Below are 7,009 nucleotides of genomic sequence, written 5' to 3' on the forward strand. Positions count from 1 at the left end.
CCACTAGCATGGTGGACTAAATTTCCCACCACCTTGTCATGCCACCTACATGGGCCCTTAGAGATCAAATCTGAAATTGTCATATGGGCTCTAGGCCTATCTCACATTTCAACATCTCTTACCATATTTATCTGCATCCTAATCCTCGCTCTGTTCTCTATATCCCCGTTCTTCTCCTGATTGTTTTGTACACGCGGCCATGCACCACATGACTGCAAGGCGAGTGTCTTTTTTTAGGGGACAACAAGGCCAGTGTCAATCATCTTCAACAGAAGTATCTCAACTGAATTCACGAGTATGACCATTGGGGAGATTCAGGTGAAGGGACGAGAGTTCAGGTCATTGAGTATTGTCCATGAAAATCTCGAATTCTGTTGGGATGCTCACGGTCTAATGAAACCTTCAGTTGGGATTACTAATAAAGTGGCAGATATAGGAATCGGCGCGTAACAACAATCATCCATCGCAAGAAACAATCCCCTCTCAAGGGCGAGATTGAGAGTACTTGTGTGAAGAACCCACCCGTCATCCCGCAAAAAAGGAAAAGAAAAGAACACACCTGTCAACTGGATCATCAAGAACTCCGGGCCATCCTGCGGCATCGTCGGCTCTGATTTTACATATGCGCCGTCGCACCGAACGCTCTGGTCGCAGATGAGTCCTGCCTCCCCGGCAATCTTCCACCACGCTCTACCAAATCGCCTTAAGCTTGTGCAGACATACTAATCCACTTGTTTGCACGTCATCTATACCACCGCGAAGGCTCAGACGAAAGCGAACGATCCTGTGCCATGGATCAGAACCCAGGGAAGACGGCGCCGGTCGTTCAAATCAGCCTGCCGCCCTACGCGCAAGGCCCACAGTAGCGCACTATTCATGACTGTATATAATCTGTATCTAGATTTTCCACGAACCAGACCTACCATCTGACGCTAGCTTTCCCCAATCCCCATACAACAATCAACGAACAGGATATCATGTGCATCTGAACCTGGGCACCAAAACGCCCTGTCCGAGCAGAAGGCCATACAGTAACTTTAGCTCAGCAGCAAATCCAGCCCAGATCTGCAAGAAATTGATGTAGACAGCGCAACCCATATAAGTTATTCCAGAAAGGTCGATTGACTTTGCTTTCCTATTTAAAAGTAAAATCAGCCTGTACTCTATTCGAACACTAGATAATTCAGTTATATACACGTTGATAAGTAGAACATTTATAGCAGAACAATAGATGACAAATCGGTTAGATACACATTGATAAATCGGATATATTTCAGTCTTGAACATTTTCCGTATACAAATCTTACATTTTTTAGATAGACGTTGATCATTTTTTTAATAAATGTTGAACATTTATCTGAATACGTTTTGAACATTTGTAAAACAAACATTCCACATTATTTGAAATACCCAATGAAAAAAATTAAACACACGTTATACATTTTTCAAAAATATCAAAACCATTTTTTTAAACGCGCAAACATTTCTTACGTGTGAGAACATATATTTCTTAAATCCCACAAACATTTTTATACATTTTGAAGATTTTTTCCAACATTGCGCGAACAATTATTTACATTTCACGAACATTTTTTCTAAAATTTCATGATAGTTTTAAAATTTGTGACCATATTATGATGCCATGAACATTTTTCTGAATGATACGAGCTAAAATTTATGTTTTCATATTTTTTAATAAATAGTCATGAACAAAGCTTTAGATGTGTGAAAAACTTTAAATGGCATAGAAATGTTTTTGAAAAGTACAATGTTTCTAAAAATTGTGCATATAATGTTTTTACACTACATGACATGATTTAAATGATTGGTCAATGTTTTTATTTTTTTAACATAATAATTGAAGTAAATAATTAAATATATACATATAGAATATTTTGTAGGGACATTCACATTTGTGCCCCTAACTCGAACCCACTATTCAAATTTACCCCTAACTTTTTGATGTGCTCAAATTTGCCCCTAAAAAGCATTTTAAGTCACAGGAATGCCCTTCCAGCTGGTCAAAGTTGTTTGACCAAAACTTTGAAAATTCGTAACAAATTCATATGAACTTAGAAGAACGCAAGATAAGATATCAAAATGCTCATAAAAACAACACCTATATGCACATGTCATTTTACGTTCATGACAAAAGCACTCTTTAAAGCTTTTTAGGGTTTATAACATTAAAAAACAATTTAGGGTGAATTCAAATAAGTGCACATGTAGGTGAGGAACGTAAATGACATGCGCGTATAGGTGATGTTTTTATGAACATTTTGATATCTTATTTGTATTTTTTTGACTTCGTATGAATTTGCTATGAATTTTCAAAGTTTTGGTCAAACAACTTTGACCAGATGGAAGGGCATTCCTGCGACTTAAAATGCTTTTTAGGGGCAAATTTGAGCACATAAAATTAGGGGTAAATCTAAGAGTGGGCGCAAATGAGGGGCATAAATGTAAATATCCCTATTTTGTAATATAAAAAATAAACAAAAAGAAAAACAATGTAATAAACTTTTTTTGAGGGGAACAAAATAAACTGACAGATGAAGGAATGAAGGAGCATGCTACTTGGCCGACCCACTAACGGGTTGATTAAGGTGAGACTATGATCGTCGTGTAAAGTGGGGTATAAGATCTCCGGTCTCCGAACTCCGAGGGCGCTTAGATTCGAAAATGGCTTTGCACCATAGATCGTTGTGTTTGTATCTCGCCTATTGCTTTTTAGGGATCCCAAAGTTTATTAAAACTGAACAATATTCAACGGGATCCAAAAAGGGTCATGAGGGGATAGAGGCCACACATGGCGACCCTTAGGAAGTGACACACCAAATTTTACAATATTATGTTCCTCCTGATTTGAAGCTCGACCTTTGAACATAAAATCACAGCTAGCAAAACATACTCTTCTCCCGTTTATTCTTCCACAATAGTGATATGGGGGGCTCCCAACCCCTTCTTGACGTCGTCCACAATTGGTATGCAGTCGCATGCAATTACCAAACGATCCAAAGATAGATCAGCCGCAAGTGCCAACGCCTCGCAGCATGCTATGGCCTCTAGAGTTGTTGGATTATTAACACCAGGTGAAACAGTAGTTGAAGACATGAGGTACCGACCTTGTTCATTTATGCAAATTGCAACAACAACTCCAACAGTCCCATCATGAAACAGGCCACCATCTACATGGATTTTAACGTGCCAATCAAAGGCGGTTTTCAAGCTCTTTGCACATTCACTACATGTGTGTGTCTCGCCGGATTGGCCGCACTAGACCGTGTATTCAAGGCATCCAACTCAACGATGAATTTTTCGATGAATAGGCGAGTTGACATTGAGCTTTGAAAAATTGACTCATGAATAGCTTTTGTACGTGCAGTCCCAACTGCCCAAAGTATGATGGCCATTTTCATGAAGTCCGCATGTGATAATGCATCCATCATGTTAAAAAAGCGAGTTTTTCGCACTGGGTTCGTAAGTCTCTGCAATAAGGTCAATTAACTCTTCATCACCTAGAACCCAAACACACCTTGAAACGGTACAGTCAATCAGTGAGTGCCTCCAGGAATCAATAGCTCTGCGCAACTAGCAAGAATCTGTGTCACACATTTTCCTTCTTGTTTCACGTCCTCTGATGGCAAATAATGCCTTGCCAATCTCCAACAAAAAGTCCTGATCTTGCCAGGAACTTTAGTGTTCCATAGGGATGTCCAACAGCTCTCTTCTGCCACACCATTAAAGTAGCCCCTCTTTGACCTAGCAAATCATCATTGGTGTTTCTTAAGTTGACAAGCAAGCGGTATGCAGACCAGAGAATTCTCCTTTCTTTCAAATTGCCATGCCCAGAAATCTGTCATCGGAGTCATACAAAGTGGTATGTTCTTTATTGCTTGAATGTCAAAGGGAATAAAAATTGCTGCAACTTGTCATCTCTCCCTGTTGCCGAGGTACTATCAATCAACTCATTGACAAGAGTTGGAGGATCGATGGCCAAACAGGCTACTGGCCTCATCACCGAGTCTCTCAGTATCCAGTTGTCAGCCCAAACTCGGGTATTTGCGTCTTCCCCAATGCGCCTTATGATGCCATGTGAGAGCGCGTCTCTTCCATCCAAGATAGATCTCCATACTTGAGGCGGATGTGATCCCAGCTAGGCATTGAGAAATATCTCGCCTATTGCTAGATATATATACACCGCGTTGGCGCCCTTGCATTCCAAAATGGGCCTAGGCCCAACAACAGGACGCAAAGACATGGTTTCATGAAATTACTTTTCTTAATTTGGGTTTCTATGTTTTTGGCTCTGATTTTTTTAGCCAGCTTGGTATGTTTTTGCTTTATTTTTTCCCCTTTTCTTTAATATTTCCATTGTTATCCTTTTATGTTTCTTTTTTCCTATTTTCCTTTCTTTATTGTTTGACAAATACAAGGATATATTTTTTAAGCAGTGAAAACAATTTTCCATAATACACAAGGTTTTATTTAAAAGCAGGGAGCACTTTTCAAAATTAAATAACCAATTTTCTATACGTTATTTTAAAAATGGAACATATTTTAAATATACAAAAAATAGATAATCAACATATACCTATTAATTTCACTATGAATATTTGTTAATCACATGGTTAATTTTTTGTAAAACATGGCAAAGACTTTTTTAATACACGATGATCATTTTCTAACACATGGTGAAACATTTTTCTAAAGTACACTTTGAACATTTTTTAAAAACCTGATGACCGATGAATACGTTATGTACATCTATATAATATTAGATAAAAATGCCTATTTTTTGGGAACATTTCAATATATATTATCAAGAGAAAATTTAAAAGAAAACAACAAAACAAACGATAACACCGAGGCGTGGTTCGTGGTCCAGGCGATGAAATACTACCCACCCTCCACCCAACTTGCGGAGCAGCGAGCAGGCTGAAGCCTGCGTGCTCCGCCACAGTGTGAGTTACCGATGGCTGGACTGGGACCTCCTATACGCTGGTTCCTATTCGGCGCCTTAAGCGCCCGTTATAGGTGTTCTCGCAAACGGGCGCACACCCACCCTCCGCGCTGGGCCAGCCCATCTGCCTATTTGTTTTTTTTTTCAAAACACAAAAGAGAGCGCCCGCGATGACTCGAACTGAAGACGTCCTGGTTCACAGTATTACACACTAACCAATCCGCCAATCAACATCACATGAAGACTTTGCGCTATTCCTATCTTTTCTTCTTGGTAGTCTTCGTTTCCGTTTTCTTTTCCCCCTTTTTCGTATTTTTTTCTTCCTGGTTCTACAAACTTTCGAAAAATTTATGATTTAATTTAAAAGAGATGAACTTTTTCTCAAATTTGATCAAAATTTTATGAACTTTTTTCAAATATGATGAACTTTTTTCAAATTTGATGAACTTTATTTCAACTTCGATGACCTTTTTTCAAATTCGATGAACTTTTTCAAATTCGACAAACTTTTTTCAAATTCGATGAAATTGTTTCATATCCGATGAACTTTTTTCCAAATTTGATGAACTTTTTTTCTACATCGCACAAAATAGATGAACTTTTGCTTCAGATTCGATGACTTTTTTCAAATTCTATAACTGTTTTCAAATTTGATGAACTTTTTTTTAATTTGATGAACTCTTATTCAACTTTGATGAACTTTTTAAAAATCTGGTGAATTGTTTTTCAAATTTTATGAAGTTTTTCCCAATTTGATGAACATTTCTTCAAATTCGATGGTCTTTTTTCAAAATGGATGAAAATTTTTCACGAACTTTTTTCAAAATCGATGAATGTTTTTGAGTTTGTGAACTTTTCTTCAAAAATGACGAGTGTTTTCAAATTCATGACATTTTTCAGAATAATTCAAAAATAAAAGTGATATAACAGAGGGTATTATGCAAATAAATAGCTTGGCCATGCTGTTCTTATACTGTTGTCACTGTTTTCTGTCATGAATGTCCCTTGGCTCTAGTAGTTAACTAAACTCAGAGAAGAAGGCACCGACCTAAGTTCGAATACAGGAAATGCACTTTTTTGCACAACATGAATGTCCGTTGGGAGAAGCCACAACATGCACCCCTAGCTCCACGATGCCCAGTGTGCCCGTTTGGACCGGCCCATCTGCTTTAAAGTGTTCAAGGAATCATAACATTTTTGCAGATTCAAAAAATGTGGACATATTCATAAAAAAACAGGATTTCCAAAATTTCTTCAGGAAATCAAAAAATGTTCATGTATACAAAAATATTAATGAAATAGAACAAAACGTTAACCATATCAAAAAAAATCCATGAATTTAAAACATGTTCTATCAATTCACAAATTATTCGTGAATTACAAAATAGTTCATTGATTCTTAAAATGTTCACTGATTCTTAAAATATTCAATGATTCAAAACATTCATGCTTCCAGAAAATGTTTGTTAAAACAAAAAATGTTCGTGAATGTATAAAATTGTTCCACCATTTTTTTTTGCGAATTTATGTTAAAAGTTCAGGAATAAAATTTTTGTTCTGATCTCTAAAAATGTTTGCCAATTTGATACAGACTAGAAATGACTGTTTAAAAGAAATGTTTATGATTTGCATAAATTGGTTTTGATTTCAAAAAAATGTTCAAAATTATGGAAATATGTTTTAAAAAAAGAAGTAAAAAAAGGAAAGAAGTAAGTTTGAACAATAAAAAATAATAAAGAAAAACCGAGTCAAGCGAAGTTTCTACAACTTTCCCAAAACCGGCAGGGAAGAAATTCGACAATGGGCTGGCCCAGAACAGGATCAAAGGCAGAAGAAAAAACAGAAAAAAAGGTCCAGTGAAGGTTCTAGAACCTTCCCAAAATCGACTGGAAGAAATTTGGAAATGGGCCGGCCAAAAGAGTATCGAAGGCAGGAGGGGGCATGCGCTAGGTCATTCATTTTTCTTATACATATAAAACTTTTTATATACATTTAACATTTGCCACGTGATTAATATATCTTTAAATACTTGTTAAGCATTTTTCA

This window comes from Triticum dicoccoides, chromosome 2B (assembly GCF_002162155.2).
Source record: "Triticum dicoccoides isolate Atlit2015 ecotype Zavitan chromosome 2B, WEW_v2.0, whole genome shotgun sequence".
In the NCBI taxonomy this organism is placed as follows: Eukaryota; Viridiplantae; Streptophyta; class Magnoliopsida; order Poales; family Poaceae; genus Triticum; species Triticum dicoccoides.